The following is a 17,985-nucleotide window of genomic DNA, read 5'->3' on the forward strand; positions in this document are numbered from 1 at the left end:
GCCGTCCTTCACCTAGCTTGTTGGGAACACAAAGTTCCTCTTCAGTTGCAAACTCCACTCCACACATATATATATGGGGAGGTACTAGCTCAAACACGGTTTTACAGTGATAACTGCAGGAACTTCAAATCGGCACTAGGAAACAGACCGAGAAACCAGAGTAAAAGTTTCTCCTGCAACCCGTTCCTTTTGTGCTAGTGAACGAACGTCTCTCCACATGCTAAGTTCTGAGAGTTAAGTGTGTGTGAAAGCCGTCCTTCACCTAGCTTGTTGGGAAAACAAAGTTTCTCTTCAGTTGCAAACTCCACTCCGTACATATATATGGGGAGGTACTAGCTCCAACTCGGTTTTACAGTGAAAACTGCAGGAACCTCAAACCGGCACTAGGAAACAGACCGAGAAACCAGAGTAAAAGTTTCTCCTGCAACCAGTTCCCTTTGTGCTAGATGAACGAACGTCTCTCCACATGCTCAGTTCTGAGAGATAAGTGTGTGTGAAGCCGTACTTCACCTAGCTTGTTGGGAACACAAAGTTTCTCTTCATTTGCAAACTCCAATCCATAAATATATATGGGAAGGTACTAGCTCCAACTCGGTTTTACAGTGAAAACTGCAGGAACTTCAAACCGGCACTAGGAAACAGACTGAGAAACCAGAGTAAAAGTTTCTCCTGCAACCCGTTCCCTTTTTGCTAGATGAATGAACGTCTCTACACATGCTCAGTTCTGAGAGATAATTGTGTGTGAAAGCCGTCTTTCACCTAGCTTGTTGGGAACACAAAGTTTCTCTCAGTTGCAAACTCCACTCCATACATATATATGGGGAGGTACTAGCTCCATCTCTGTTTTACAGTGAAAACTGCAGGAACTTCAATCCGGCACTAGGAAACAGACTGAGAAACCAGAGTAAAAGTTTCTCCTGCAACCCGTTCCCTTTGTGCTAGATGAACGAACGACTCTTCACATGCTCAGTTCTGAGATATAAGTGTGTGTGAAAGCCGTCCTTCCCCTAGCTTGTTGGGAACACAATGTTTCTCTTCAGTTACAAACTCCACTCCATATATATATATTGGTAGGTACTAGCTCCAACTCGGTTTTACAGTGAAAACTGAGGAACTTCAAACCGGCACTAAGAAACAGACCGAGAAACCAGAGTAAAAGTTTCTCCTGCAAACAGTTCCCTTTGTGCTAGATGAACTAACGTCTGTCCACATGCTCAGTTCTGAGAGATAAGTGTGTGTGAAAGCCGTCCTTCACCTAGCTTGTTGGGAACACAAAGTTTCTCTTCAGTTGCAAACTCCACTCCACACATATATATACGGGGAGGTACTAGCTCAAACACGGTTTTACAGTGATAACGGCAGGAACTTCAAATCGGCACTAGGAAACAGACTGAGAAACCAGAGTAAAAGTTTCTCCTGCAACCCGTTCCCTTTGTGCTAGTGAACGAACGTCTCTCCACATGCTAAGTTCTGAGAGTTAAGTGTGTGTGAAAGCCGTCCTTCACCTAGCTTGTTGGGAACACAAAGTTTCTCTTCAGTTGCAAACTCCACTCCACACATATATATGGGGAGGTACTAGCTAAAACTCGGTTTTACAGTGAAAACTGTAGGAACTTCAAACCGGCACTAGGAAACAGACTGAGAAAACAGAGTAAAAGTTTCTCCTGCAACCCGTTCCCTTTGTGCTAGATGAACGAACGTCTCTTCACATGCTCAGTTCTGAGAGATAAGTGTGTGTGAAAGCCGTCCTTCACCTAGCTTGTTGGGAACACAAAGTTTCTCTTCAGTTGCAAACTCCCCTCCATACATATATATGTGGAGGTACTAGCTCCATCTCGGTTTTACACTGAAAACTGCAGGAACTTCAAACAGGCACTAGGAAACAGCCTGAGAAACCAGAGTAAAAGTTTTTCCTGCAACCCATTCCCATTGTGCTAGATGAACGAACGTCTCTCCACATGCTCAGTTCTGAGAGATAAGTGTGTGTGAAAGCCGTCCTTCACCTAGCTTGTTGGGAACACAAAGTTTCTCTTCCGTTGCAAACTCCACTCCACACATATATATGGGGAGGTACTAGCTCCAACTCGGTTTTACAGTGAAAACTGCAGGAACTTCCAACCGGCACTAGGAAACAGCCTGAGAAACCAGAGTAAAAGTTTCTCCTGCAACCCGTTCCTTTTGTGATAGATAAACGAACGTCTGTCCACATGCTCAGTTCTGAGAGATAATTGTGTGTGAAAGCCGTCCTTCACCTAGCTTGTTGGGAACACAAAGTTTCTCTTCAGTTGCAAACTCCAATCCATACATATATATGGGAAAGTACTAGCTCCAACTAGGTTTTACAGTGAAAACTGCAGGAACTTCAAACCGGCACTAGGAAACAGACTGAGAAACCAGAGTAAAAGTTTCTCCTGCAACCCGTTCCCTTTGTGCTAGATGAATGAACGACTCTCCACATGCTCAGTTCTGAGAGATAAGTGTGTGTGAAAGCCGTCCTTCACCTAGCTTGTTGGGAACACAAAGTTTCTCTTCAGGTGCAAACTCCACTCCATACATATATATGGGGAGGTACTAGCTCCATCTCTGTTTTACAGTGAAAACTGCAGGAAATTCAAACCGGCACTAGGAAACAGACTGAGAAACCAGAGTAAAAGTTTCTCCTGCAACCCGTTCCCTTTGTGCTAGATGAACGAACGACTCTTCACATGCTCAGTTCTGAGAGATAAGTGTGTGTGAAAGCCGTCCTTCCCCTAGCTTGTTGGGAACACAATGTTTCTCTTCAGTTACAAACTCCACTCCATATATATATATTGGTAGGTTCTAGCTCCAACTCGGTTTTACAGTGAAAACTGAGGAACTTCAAACCGGCACTAGGAAACAGACCGAGAAACCACAGTAAAAGTTTCTCCTGCAACCAGTTCCCTTTGTGCTAGATGGACTAACGTCTGTCCACATGCTCAGTTCTGAGAGATAAGTGTGTGTGAAAGCCGTCCTTCACCTAGCTTGTTGGGAACACAAAGTTTCTCTTCAGTTGCAAACTCCACTCCACACATATATATATGGGGAGGTACTAGCTCAAACACGGTTTTACAGTGATAACTGCAGGAACTTCAAATCGGCACTAGGAAACAGACTGAGAAACCAGAGTAAAAGTTTCTCCTGCAACCCGTTCCCTTTGTGCTAGTGAACGAACGTCTCTCCACATGCTAAGTTCTGAGAGTTAAGTGTGTGTGAAAGCCGTCCTTCACCTAGCTTGTTGGGAACACAAAGTTTCTCTTCAGTTGCAAACTCCACTCCATACATATATATGGGGAGGTACTAGCTCCAACTCGGTTTTACAGTGAAAACTGCAGGAACTTCAAACCGGCACTAGGAAACAGACTGAGAAACCAGAGTAAAAGTTTCTCCTGCAACCCGTTCCCTTTGTGCTAGATGAACGAACGTCTCTCCACATGCTCAGTTCTGAGAGATAAGTGTGTGTGAAAGCCGTCCTTCACCTAGCTTGTTGGGAACACAAAGTTTCTCTTCAGTTGCCAACTCCCCTCCATACATATATATGGGGAGGTACTAGCTCCATCTCGGTTTTACACTGAAAACTGCAGGAACTTCAAACAGGCACTAGGAAACAGACTGAGAAACCAGAGTAAAAGTTTTTCCTGCATCCCATTCCCATTGTGCTAGATGAACGAACGTCTCTCCACATGCTCAGTTCTGAGAGATAAGTGTGTGTGAAAGCCGTCCTTCACCTAGCTTGTTGGGAACACAAAGTTTCTCTTCCGTTGCAAACTCCACTCCACACATATATATGGGGAGGTACTAGCTCCAACTCGGTTTTACAGTGAAAACTGCAGGAACTTCAGACCGGCACTAGGAAACAGACTGAGAAACCAGAGTATAAGTTTCCCCTGCAACCCGTTCCCTTTGGGCTAGATGAACGATCGTCTCTCCACATGCTCAGTTCTGAGAGATAAGTGTGTGTGAAAGCCGTCCTTCACCTAGCTTGTTGGGAACACAAAGTTTCTCTTCAGATGCAAACTCCACTCCATACATATATATGGGGATGTACTAGCCCCAACTCGATTTTAGAGTGAAAACTGCAGGAAATTCAAACCGGCACTAGGAAACAGACTGAGAAACCAGAGAAAAAGTTTCTCCTTCAACCCGTTCCCTTTGTGCTACATGAACGAACGTCTCTCCACATGCTCAGTTCTGAGAGATATGTGTGTGTGAAAGCCGTCCTTCACCTAGCTTGTTGGGAACACAAAGTTTCTCTTCAGTTGCAAACTCCACTCCACCCATATATATGGGGAGGTACTAGCTCCAACTCGGTTTTACAGTGAAAACTGCAGGAACTTCAAACCGGCACTAGGAAACAGACTGAGAAACCAGAATAAAAATTTCTCCTGCAACCCGTTCCCTTTGTGCTAGATGAACGAACGACTCTCCACATGCTCAGTTCTGAGATAAGTGTGTGTGGAAGCCGTCCTTCACCTAGCTTGTTGGGAACACAAAGTTTCTCTTCAGTTGCAAACTCCACTCCATACATATATATGGGGAGGTACTAGCTCCAAATCGGTTTTACAGTGAAAACTGCAGGAACTTCAAACCGGCACTAGGAAACAGACTGAGAAACCAGAGTAAAAGTTTCTCCTGCAACCATTTCCCTTTGTGCTAGATGAACGAACGACTCTTCACATGCTCAGTTCTGAGAGATAAGTGTGTGTGAAAGCCGTCCTTCCCCTAGCTTGTTGGGAACACAATGTTTCTCTTCAGTTACAAACTCCACTCCATATATATATATTGGTAGGTACTAGCTCCAACTCGGTTTTACAGTGAAAACTGAGGAACTTCAAACCGGCACTAGGAAACAGACCGAGAAACCAGAGTAAAAGTTTCTCCTGCAACCAGTTCCCTTTGTGCTAGATGAACTAACGTCTGTCCACATGCTCAGTTCTGAGAGATAAGTGTGTGTGAAAGCCGTCCTTCACCTAGCTTGTTGGGAACACAAAGTTTCTCTTCAGTTGCAAACTCCACTCCACACATATATATATGGGGAGGTACTAGCTCAAACACGGTTTTACAGTGATAACTGCAGGAACTTCAAATCGGCACTAGGAAACAGAATGAGAAACCAGAGTAAAAGTTTCTCCTGCAACCCGTTCCCTTTGTGCTAGTGAACGAACGTCTCTCCACATGCTAAGTTCTGAGAGTTAAGTGTGTGTGAAAGCCGTCCTTCACCTAGCTTGTTGGGAACACAAAGTTTCTCTTCAGTTGCAAACTCCACTCCATACATATATATGGGGAGGTACTAGCTCCAACTCGGTTTTACAGTGAAAACTGCAGGAACTTCAAACCGGCACTAGGAAACAGACTGAGAAACCAGAGTAAAAGTTTCTCCTGCAACCCGTTCCCTTTGTGCTAGATGAACGAACGTCTCTCCACATGCTCAGTTCTGAGAGATAAGTGTGTGTGAAAGCCGTCCTTCACATTGCTTGTTGGGAACACAAAGTCTCTCTTCAGTTGCAAACTCCCCTCCATACATATATATGGGGAGGTACTAGCTCCATCACGGTTTTACACTGAAAACTGCAGGAACTTCAAACAGGCACTAGGAAACAGACTGAGAAACCAGAGTAAAAGTTTTTCCTGCAACCCATTCCCATTGTGCTAGATGAACGAACGTCTCTCCACATGCTCAGTTCTGAGAGATAAGTGTGTGTGAAAGCCGTCCTTCACCTAGCTTGTTGGGAACACAAAGTTTCTCTTCCATTGCAAACTCCACTCCACACAAATATATGGGGAGGTACTAGCTCCAAATCGGTTTTACAGTGAAAACTGCAGGAACTTCCAACCGGCACTAGGAAACAGACTGAGAAACCAGAGTATAAGTTTCCCCTGCAACCCGTTCCCTTTGGGCTAGATGAACGATCGTCTCTCCACATGCTCAGTTCTGAGAGATAAGTGTGTGTGAAAGCCGTCCTTCACCTAGCTTGTTGGGAACACAAAGTTTCTCTTCAGATGCAAACTCCACTCCATACATATATATGGGGATGTACTAGCCCCAACTCGATTTTACAGTGAAAACTGCAGGAAATTCAAACCGGCACTAGGAAACAGACTGAGAAACCAGAGAAAAAGTTTCTCCTGCAACCCGTTCCCTTTGTGCTAGATGAACGAACTTCTCTCCACATGCTCAGTTCTGAGAGATAAGTGTGTGTGGAAGCCGTCCTTCACCTTGCTTGTTGGGAACACAAAGTTTCTCTTCCGTTGCAAACTTCACTCCACACAAATATATGGGGAGGTACTAGCTCCAACTCGGTTTTACAGTGAAAACTGCAGGAACTTCCAACCGGCACTAGGAAACAGACTGAGAAACCAGAGTATAAGTTTCCCCTGCAACCCGTTCCCTTTGGGCTAGATGAACGATCGTCTCTCCACATGCTCAGTTCTGAGAGATAAGTGTGTGTGAAAGCCGTCCTTCACCTAGCTTGTTGGGAACACAAAGTTTCTCTTCAGATGCAAACTCCACTCCATACATATATATGGGGATGTACTAGCCCCAACTCGATTTTACAGTGAAAACTGCAGGAAATTCAAACCGGCACTACGAAACAGACTGAGAAACCAGAGAAAAAGTTTCTCCTGCAAGCCTTTCCCTTTGTGCTAGATGAACGAACTTCTCTCCACATGCTCAGTTCTGAGAGATAAGTGTGTGTGGAAGCCGTCCTTCACCTTGCTTGTTGGGAACACAAAGTTTCTCTTCAGTTGCAAACTCCACTCCATACATATATATGGGGAGGTACTAGCTCCAACACGGGTTTACAGTGAAAACTGCAGGAACTTCAAACCGGCACTAGGAAACAGAACGAGAATCCAGAGTAAAAGTTTCTCCTGCAACCCGTTCCCTTTGTGCTAGATTAACGTACGTCTCTCCACATGCTCAGTTCTGAGAGATATGTGTGTGTGAAAGCCGTCCTTCACCTAGCTTGTTGGGAACACAAAGTTTCTCTTCAGTTGCAATCTCCACTCCACACATATATATGGGGAGGTACTAGCTCCAACTCCGTTTTACAGTGAAAACTGCAGGAACTTCAAACCGGCACTAGGAAACAGACTGAGAAACCAGAGTAAAAATTTCTCCTGCAACCAGTTCCATTTGTGCTAGATGAACGAACGACTCTCCACATGCTCAGTTCTGAGAGATAAGTGTGTTTGGAAGCCGTCCTTCAACAAGCTTGTTGGGAACACAAAGTTTCTCTTCAGTTGCAAACTCCACTCCATACATATATATGGGGAGGTACTAGCTCCAAATCGGTTTCACAGTGAAAACTGCAGGAACTTCAAACCGGCACTAGGAAACAGACTGAGAAACCAGAGTAAAAGTTTCTCCTGCAACCGGTTCCCTTTGTGCTAGATGAACGTACGTATCTCCACATGCACAGTTCTGAGAGATATGTGTGTGTGAAAGCCGTCTTTCACCTAGCTTGTTGGGAACACAAAGATTCTCTTCAGTTGCAATCTCCACTCCACATATATATATGGGGAGGTACTAGCTCCAACTCTGTTTTACAGTGAAAACTGCAGGAACTTCAAACCGACACTAGGAAACAGACTGAGAAATCTGAGTAAAATTTCTCCTGCAACCCGTTCCCTTTGTGCTAGATGAACGAACGTCTCTCCACATGCTCAGTTCTGAGAGATTAGTGTGTGTGAAAGCCGTCCTTCACCTAGCTTGTTGGGAACACAAAGTTTCTCTACAGTTGCAAACTCCACTCCATACATATACATGGTGAGGTACTAGCTCCAACTCGGTTTTACAGTGAAAACTGCAGGAACTTCAAACCGGCACTAGGAAACAGCCTGAGAAACCAGAGTAAAAGTTTCTCCTGCAACCCGTTCCTTTTGTGCTAGATGAACGGACGTCTGTCCACATGCTCAGTTCTGAGTGATAATTGTGTGTGAAAGCCGTCCTTCACCTAGCTTGTTGGGAACACAAAGTTTCTCTTCAGTTGCAAACTCCACTCCATACATATATATGGGGAGGTACTAGCTCCATCTCTGTTTTACAGTGAAAACTGCAGGAACTTCAAAGCGGCACTAGGAAACAGACTGAGAAACCAGAGTAAAAGTTTCTCCTGCAACCCGTTCCCTTTGTGCTAGATGAACGAACGACTCTTCACATGCTCAGTTCTGAGAGATAAGTGTGTGTGAAAGCCGTCCTTCCCCTAGCTTGTTGGGAACACAATGTTCCTCTTCAGTTACAAACTCCACTCCATATATATATATTGGTAGGTACAAGCTCCAACTCGGTTTTACACTGAAAACTCAGGAACTTCAAACCGGCACTAGGAAACAGACCGAGAAACCAGAGTAAAAGTTTTTCCTGCAACCAGTTCCGTTTGTGCTAGATGTACGAACGTCTCTCCACATGCTCAGTTCTGAGAGGTAAGTGTGTGTGAAAGCCGTCCTTCACCTAGCTTGTTGGGAACACAAAGTTACTCTTCAGTTGCAAACTCCACTCCACACATATATATATGGGGAGGTACTAGCTCAAACACGGTTTTACAGTGATAACTGCAGGAACTTCAAATCGGCACTAGGAAACAGACCGAGAAACCAGAGTAAAAGTTTCTCCTGCAACCCGTTCCCTTTGTGCTAGTGAACGAACGTCTCTCCACATGCTAAGTTCTGAGAGTTAAGTGTGTGTGAAAGCCGTCCTTCACCTAGCTTGTTGGGAAAAGAAAGTTTCCCTTCAGTTGCAAACTCCACTCCGTACATATATATGGGGAGGTACTAGCTCCAACTCGGTTTTACAGTGAAAACTGCAGGAACTTCAAACCGGCACTAGGAAACAGACCGAGAAACCACAGTAAAAGTTTCTCCTGCAACCAGTTCCCTTTGTGCTAGATGAACGAACGTCTCTCCACATGCTCATTTCTGAGAGATAAGTGTGTGTGAAGCCGTACTTCACCTAGCTTGTTGGGAACACAAAGTTTCTCTTCAGTTGCAAACTCCACTCCATACATATATATGGGGAGGAACTAGCTCCATCTCTGTTTTACAGTGAAAACTGCAGGAACTTCAAACCGGCACTAGGAAACAGACTGAGAAACCAGAGTAAATGTTTCCCCTGCAACCCGTTCCCTTTGTGCTAGATGAACGAACGACTCTCCACATGCTCAGTTCTCAGAGATATGTGTGTGTGGAAGCCGTCCTTCAACTAGCTTGTTGGGAACACAAAGTTTCTCTTCAGTTGCAAACTCCACTCCATACATATATATGGGGAGGTACTAGCTCCAAATCAGTTTTACAGTGAAAACTGCAGGAACTTCAAACCGGCACTAGGAAACAGACTGAGAAACCAGAGTATAAGTTTCTCCTGCAACCCGTTCCCTTTGTGCTAGATGAATGAACGTCTCTCCACATGCTCAGTTCTGAGAGATAAGTGTGTGTGAAAGCCGTCCTTCACCTAGCTTGTTGGGAACACAAAGTTTCTCTTCAGTTGCAAACTCCACTCCATACATATATATGGGGAGGTACTAGCTCCCTCTCAGTTTTACAGTGAAAACTGCAGGAACTTCAAACCGGCACTAGGAAACAGACTGAGAAACCAGAGTAAAAGTTTCTCCTGCAACCCGTTCCCTTTGTGCTAGATGAACGAACGACTCTTCACATGCTCAGTTCTGAGAGATAAGTGGGTCTGAAAGCCGTCCTTCCCCTAGCTTGTTGGGAACACAATGTTTCTCTTCAGTTACAAACTCCACTCCATATATATATATTGGTAGGTACAAGTTCCAACTCGGTTTTACAGTGAAAACTGAGGAACTTCAAACCGGCACTAGGAAACAGACCGAGAAACCAGAGTAAAAGTTTCTCCTGCAACAGTTCCCTTTGTGCTAGATGAACTAACGTCTGTCCACATGCTCAGTTCTGAGAGATAAGTGTGTGTGAAAGCCGTCCTTCACCTAGCTTGTTGGGAACACAAAGTTTCTCTTCAGTTGCAAACTCCACTCCACACATATATATATGGGGAAGTACTAGCTCAAACACGGTTTTACAGTGATAACTGCAGGAACTTCAAATCGGCACTAGGAAACAGACTGAGAAACCAGAGTAAAAGTTTCTCCTGCAACCCGTTCCCTTTGTGCTAGTGAACGAACGTCTTTCCACATGCTCAGTTCTGAGAGTTAAGTGTGTGTGAAAGCCGTCCTTCACCTAGCTTGTTGGGAACACAAAGTTTCTCTTCAGTTGCAAACTCCACTCCATACATATATATGGGGAGGTACTAGCTCCAACTCGGTTTTACAGTGAAAACTGCAGGAACTTCAAACCGGCACTAGGAAACAGACTGAGAAACCAGAGTAAAATTTCTCCTGCAACCCGTTCCCTTTGTGCTAGATGAACGAACGTCTCTCCACATGCTCAGTTCTGAGAGGTAAGTGTGTGTTAAAGCCGTCCTTCACCTAGCTTGTTGGGAACACAAAGTTTCTCTTCCATTGCAAACCCCACTCCACACATATATATGGGGAGGTACTAGCTCCAACTCGGTATTACAGTGAAAACTGCAGGAACTTCCAACCGGCACTAGGAAACATACTGAGAAACCAGAGTATAAGTTTCCCCTGCAACCCGTTCCCTTTGGGCTAGATGAACGATCGTCTCTCCACATGCTCAGTTCTGAGAGATAAGTGTGTGTGAAAGCCGTCCTTCACCTAGCTTGTTGGGAACACAAAGATTTCTTCAGATGCAAACTCCACTCCATACATATATATGGGGATGTACTAGCCCCAACTCGATTTTACAGTGAAAACTGCAGGAAATTCAAACCGGCACTAGGAAACAGACTGAGAATCCAGAGTAAAAGTTTCTCCTGCAACCCGTTCCCTTTGTGCTAGATGAACGAACGTCTCTCCACATGCTCAGTTCTGAGAGATATATGTGTGTGGAAGCCGTCCTTCACCTTGCTTGTTGGGAACACAAAGTTTCTCTTCAGTTGCAAACTCCACTCCATACATATATATGGGGAGGTACTAGCTCCAACTCGGTTTTACAGTGAAAACTGCAGGAACTTCAAACCGGCACTACGAAACAGACCGAGAATCCAGAGTAAAAGTTTCTCCTGCAACCCGTTCCCTTTGTGCTAGATGAACGTACGTCTCTCCACATGCTCAGTTCTGAGAGATAAGTGTGTGTGAAAGCCGTCCTTCACCTAGCTTGTTGGGAACACAAAGTTTCTCTTCCGTTGCAAACTCCACTCCACACATATATATGGGGAGGTACTAGCTCCAACACGGTTTTACAGTGAAAACTGCAGGAACTTCCAACCTGCACTAGGAAACAGCCTGAGAAACCAGAGAAAAAGTTTCTCCTGCAACCCGTTCCTTTTGTGATAGATGAACGAACGTCTGTCCACATGCTCAGTTCTGAGAGATAATTGTGTGTGAAAGCCGTCCTTCACCTAGCTTGTTGGGAACACAAAGTTTCTCTTCAGTTGCAAACTCCAATCCATACATATATATGGGAAGGTACTAGCTCCAACTCGGTTTTACAGTGAAAACTGCAGGAACTTCAAACCGGCACTAGGAAACAGACTGAGAAACCAGAGTAAAAGTTTCTCCTGCAACCCGTTCCCTTTGTGCTAGATGAATGAACGTCTCTCCACATGCTCAGTTCTGAGAGATAAGTGTGTGTGAAAGCCGTCCTTCACCTAGCTTGTTGGGAACACAAAGTTTCTCTTCAGGTGCAAACTCCACTCCATACATATATATGGGGAGGTACTAGCTCCATCTCTGTTTTACAGTGAAAACTGCAGGAACTTCAAACCGGCACTAGGAAACAGACTGAGAAACCAGAGTAAAAGTTTCTCCTGCAACCCGTTCCCTTTGTGCTAGATGAACGAACGACTCTTCACATGCTCAGTTCTGAGAGATAAGTGTGTGTGAAAGCCGTCCTTCCCCTAGCTTGTTGGGAACACAATGTTTCTCTTCAGTTACAAACTCCACTCCATATATATATATTGGTAGGTACTAGCTCCAACTCGGTTTTACAGTGAAAACTGAGGAACTTCAAACCGGCACTAGGAAACAGACCGAGAAACCACAGTAAAAGTTTCTCCTGCAACCAGTTCCCTTTGTGCTAGATGAACTAACGTCTGTCCACATGCTCAGTTCTGAGAGATAAGTGTGTGTGAAAGCCGTCCTTCACCTAGCTTGTTGGGAACACAAAGTTTCTCTTCAGTTGCAAACTCCACTCCACACATATATATATGGGGAGGTACTAGCTCAAACACGGTTTTACAGTGATAACTGCAGGAACTTCAAATCGGCACTAGGAAACAGACTGAGAAACCAGAGTAAAAGTTTCTCCTGCAACCCGTTCCCTTTGTGCTAGTGAACGAACGACTCTCCACATGCTAAGTTCTGAGAGTTAAGTGTGTGTGAAAGCCGTCCTTCACCTAGCTTGTTGGGAACACAAAGTTTCTCTTCAGTTGCAAACTCCCCTCCATACATATATATGGGGAGGTACTAGCTCCATCTCGGTTTTACACTGAAAACTGCAGGAACTTCAAACAGGCACTAGGAAACAGACTGAGAAACCAGAGTAAATTTTTCCTGCATCCCATTCCCATTGTGCTAGATGAACGAACGTCTCTCCACATGCTCAGTTCTGAGAGATAAGTGTGTGTGAAAGCCGTCCTTCACCTAGCTTGTTGGGAACACAAAGTTTCTCTTCCGTTGCAAACTCCACTCCACACATATATATGGGGAGGTACTAGCTCCAACTCGGTTTTACAGTGAAAACTGCAGGAACTTCAGTCCGGCACTAGGAAACAGACTGAGAAACCAGAGTATAAGTTTCCCCTGCAACCCGTTCCCTTTGGGCTAGATGAACGATCGTCTCTCCACATGCTCAGTTCTGAGAGATAAGTGTGTGTGAAAGCCGTCCTTCACCTAGCTTGTTGGGAACACAAAGTTTCTCTTCAGATGCAAACTCCACTCCATACATATATATGGGGATGTACTAGCCCCAACTCGATTTTACAGTGAAAACTGCAGGAAATTCAAACCGGCACTAGGAAACAGACTGAGAAACCAGAGAAAAAGTTTCTCCTGCAACCCGTTCCATTTGTGCTAGATGAACGAACGTCTCTCCACATGCTCAGTTCTGAGAGATATGTGTGTGTGAAAGCCGTCCTTCACCTAGCTTGTTGGGAACACAAAGTTTCTCTTCAGTTGCAAACTCCACTCCACACATATATATGGGGAAGTACTAGCTCCAACTCGGTTTTACAGTGAAAACTGCAGGAACTTCAAACCGGCACTAGGAAACAGACTGAGAAACCAGAGTAAAAGTTTCTCCTGCAACCCGTTCCCTTTGTGCTAGTGAACGAACGTCTCTCCACATGCTAAGTTCTGAGAGTTAAGTGTGTGTGAAAGCCGTCCTTCACCTAGCTTGTTGGGAACACAAAGTTTCTCTTCAGTTGCAAACTCCACTCCATACATATATATGGGGAGGTACTAGCTCCAACTCGGTTTTACAGTGAAAACTGCAGGAACTTCAAACCGGCACTAGGAAACAGACTGAGAAACCAGAGTAAAAGTTTCTCCTGCAACCCGTTCCCTTTGTGCTAGATGAACGTACGTCTCTCCACATGCTCAGTTCTGAGAGATATGTGTGTGTGAAAGCCGTCCTTCACCTAGCTTGTTGGGAACACAAAGTTTCTCTTCAGTTGCAAACTCCACTCCACACATATATATGGGGAGGTACTAGCTCCAACTCGGTTTTACAGTGAAAACTGCAGGAACTTCAAACCGGCACTAGGAAACAGACTGAGAAACCAGAGTAAAAATTTCTCCTGCAACCAGTTCCATTTGTGCTAGATGAACGAACGACTCTCCACATGCTCAGTTCTGAGAGATAAGTGTGTTTGGAAGCCGTCCTTCATCAAGCTTGTTGGGAACACAAAGTTTCTCTTCAGTTGCAAACTCCAGTCCATACATATATATGGGGAGGTACTAGCTCCAAATCGGTTTCACAGTGAAAACTGCAGGAACTTCAAACCGGCACTAGGAAACAGACTGAGAAACCAGAGTAAAAGTTTCTCCTGCAACCGGTTCCCTTTGTGCTAGATGAACGTACGTATCTCCACATGCACAGTTCTGAGAGATATGTGTGTGTGAAAGCCGTCTTTCACCTAGCTCGTTGGGAACACAAAGATTCTCTTCAGTTGCAAACTCCACTCCACACATATATATGGGGAGGTACTAGCTCCAACTCGGTTTTACAGTGAAAACTGCAGGAACTTCAAACCGACACTAGGAAACAGACTGAGAAATCTGAGTAAAATTTCTCCTGCAACCCGTTCCCTTTGTGCTAGATGAACGAACGTCTCTCCACATGCTCAGTTATGAGAGATAAGTGTGTGTGCAAGTCGTCCTTCACCTAGCTTGTTGGGAACACAAAGTTTCTCTTCAGTGGCAAACTACACTACATACATATATATGGGGAGGTACTAGCTCCAACTCGGTTTTACAGTGAAAACTGCAGGAACTTCAAACCGGCACTAGGAAACAGACTGAGAAACCAGAGTAAAAGTTTCTCCTGCAACCCGTTCCCTTTGTGCTAGATGAACGAACGTCTCTCCACATGCTCAGTTCTGAGAGATAAGTGTGTGTGAAAGCCGTCCTTCACCTAGCTTGTTGGGAACACAAAGTTTCTCTTCAGTTGCAAACTCCACTCCACACATATATATGGGGAGGTACTAGCTCCAACTCGGTTTTACAGTGAAAACTGCAGGAACTTTCAACCGGCACTAGGAAACAGACTGAGAAACCAGAGTAAAAGTTTCTCCTACAACCCGTTCCTTTTGTGCTAGATGAACGTACGTCTCTCCACATGCACAGTTCTGAGAGATATGTGTGTGTGAAAGCCGTCTTTCACCTAGCTTGTTGGGAACACAAAGTTTCTCTTCAGTTGCAAACTCCACTCCACACATATATATGGGGAGGTACTAGCTCCAACTCGTTTTTACAGTGAAAACTGCAGGAACTTCAAAACGACACTAGGAAACAGACTGAGAAACCTGAGTAAAATTTCTCCTGCAACCCGTTCCCTTTTTGCTAGATGAACGAACGTCTCTCCACATGCTCAGTTCTGAGAGATAAGTGTGTGTGAAAGCCGTCCTTCAACTAGCATGTTGGGAACACAAAGTTTCTCTTCAGTTGCAAACTCCACTCCATACATATATATGGGGAAGTACTAGCTTCAACTCGCTTTTACAGTGAAAACTGCAGGAACTTCAAACCGGCACTAGGAAACAGCCTGAGAAACCAGAGTAAAAGTTTCTCCTGCAACCCGTTCCTTTTGTGCTAGATGAACGAACGTCTCTCCACATGCTCAGTTCTGAGAGATAAGTGTGTGTGAAAGCCGTCCTTCACCTAGCTTGTTGGGAACACAAAGTTTCTCTTCAGTTGTAAACTCCACTCCCTACATATATATGGGGAGGTACTAGCTCAAACTCGGTTTTACAGTGAAAACTGCAGGAACTTCAGACCGGCACTAGGAAACAGACTGAGAAACCAGAGTAAAAGTTTCCCTGCAGCCCGTTCCCTTTGTGCTAGATGAACGAACGTCTCTCCACATGCTCAGTTCTGAGAGATAAGTGTGTGTGATAGCCGTCCTTCACCTAGCTCATTGGGAACACAAAGTTTCTCTTCAGTTGCAAACTCCACTCCATACATATATATGGGGATTTACTAGCTCCAACTCGGTTTTACAGTGAAAACTGCAGGAACTTCAAACCGGCACTAGGAAACAGACTGAGAAACCAGAGTAAAAGTTTCTCCTGCAACCCGTTCCCTTTGTGCTAGATGAACGAACGTCTCTCCACATGCTCAGTTCTGAGAGATAAGTGTGTGTGAAAGCCGTCCTTCAACTAGCTTGTTGGGAACACAAAGTTTCTCTTCAGTTGCAAACTCCACTCCATACATATATATGGGGAGGTACTAGCTCCAACTCGGTTTTACAGTGAAAACTGCAGGAACTTCAAACCGGCACTAGGAAACAGACCGAGAAACCAGAGTAAAAGTTTCTCCTGCAAAACGTTCTTTTTGTGCTAGATGAACGAACGTCTCTCCACATGCTCAGTTCTGAGAGATAAGTGTGTGTGAAAGCCGTCCTTCACCTACCTTGTTGGGAACACAAAGTTTCTCTTCAGTTGCAAACTCCACTCCATACATATATATGGGGAGGTACTAGCTCCAACTCTGTTTTACAGTGAAAACTGCAGGAACTTCAAACCGGCACTACGAAACAGACTGAGAAACCAGAGTAAAAGTTTCTCCTGCAACCCGTTCCCTTTGTGCTAGATGAACGAACGTCTCTCCACATGCTCAATTCTGAGAGATAAGTGTGTGTGAAAGCCGTCCTTCACCTAGCTTGTTGGGAACACAAAGTTTCTCTTCAGTTGCAAACTCCACTCCACACATATATATGGGGAGGTACTAGCTCCAACTCTGTTTTACAGTGAAAACTGCAGGAACTTTCAACGGGCACTAGGAAACAGACTGAGAAACCAGAGTAAAAGTTTCTCCTGCAACCCGTTCCTTTTGTGCTAGATGAACGTACGTCTCTCCACATGCACAGTTCTGAGAGATATGTGTGTGTGAAAGCCGTCTTTCACCTAGCTTGTTGGGAACACAAAGTTTCTCTTCAGTTGCAAACTCCACTCCACACATATATATGGGGAGGTACTAGCTCCAACTCGTTTTTACAGTGAAAACTGCAGGAACTTCAAAACGACACTAGGAAACAGACTGAGAAACCTGAGTAAAATTTCTCCTGCAACCCGTTCCCTTTGTGCTAGATGAACGAACGTCTTTCCACATGCTCAGTTCTGAGAGATAAGTGTGTGTGAAAGCCGTCCTTCAACTAGCATGTTGGGAACACAAAGTTTCTCTTCAGTTGCAAACTCCACTCCATACATATATATGGGGAAGTACTAGCTTCAACTCGCTTTTACAGTGAAAACTGCAGGAACTTCAAACCGGCACTAGGAAACAGCCTGAGAAACCAGAGTAAAAGTTTCTCCTGCAACCCGTTCCTTTTGTGCTAGATGAACGAACGTCTGTCCACATGCTCAGTTCTGAGAGATAATTTTGTGTGAAAGCCGTCCTTCACCTAGCTTGTTGGGAACACAAAGTTTCTCTTCAGTTGCAAACTCCACTCCACACATATATATGGGAGGGTACTAGCTCCATCTCGGTTTTACAGTGACAACTGCAGGAACTTTCAACCGGCACTAGGAAACAGACTGAGAAACCAGAGTAAAAGTTTCTCCTGCAACCCGTTCCATTTGTGCTAGATGAACGAACGTCTCTCCACATGCTCAGTTCTGAGAGATAAGTGTGTGTGAAAGCCGTCCTTCACCTAGCTTGTTGGGAACACAAAGTTTCTCTTCAGTTGTAAACTCCACTCCCTACATATATATGGGGAGGTACTAGCTCAAACTCGGTTTTACAGTGAAAACTGCAGGAACTTCAGACCGGCACTAGGAAACAGACTGAGAAACCAGAGTAAAAGTTTCCCTGCAGCCCGTTCCCTTTGTGCTAGATGAACGAACGTCTCTCCACATGCTCAGTTCTGAGAGATAAGTGTGTGTGATAGCCGTCCTTCACCTAGCTCGTTGGGAACACTAAGTTTCTCTTCAGTTGCAAACTCCACTCCATACATATATATGGGGATTTACTAGCTCCAACTCGGTTTTACAGTGAAAACTGCAGGAACTTCAAACCGGCACTAGGAAACAGACTGAGAAACCAGAGTAAAAGTTTCTCCTGCAACCCGTTCCCTTTGTGCTAGATGAACGAACGTCTCTCCACATGCTCAGTTCTGAGAGATAAGTGTGTGTGAAAGCCGTCCTTCACCTAGCTTGTTGGGAACACAAAGTTTCTCTTCAGTTGCAAACTCCACTCCATACATATATAT

Source organism: Camelus bactrianus, chromosome 27, assembly GCF_048773025.1.
Source record: "Camelus bactrianus isolate YW-2024 breed Bactrian camel chromosome 27, ASM4877302v1, whole genome shotgun sequence".
Lineage (NCBI taxonomy): Eukaryota > Metazoa > Chordata > Mammalia > Artiodactyla > Camelidae > Camelus > Camelus bactrianus.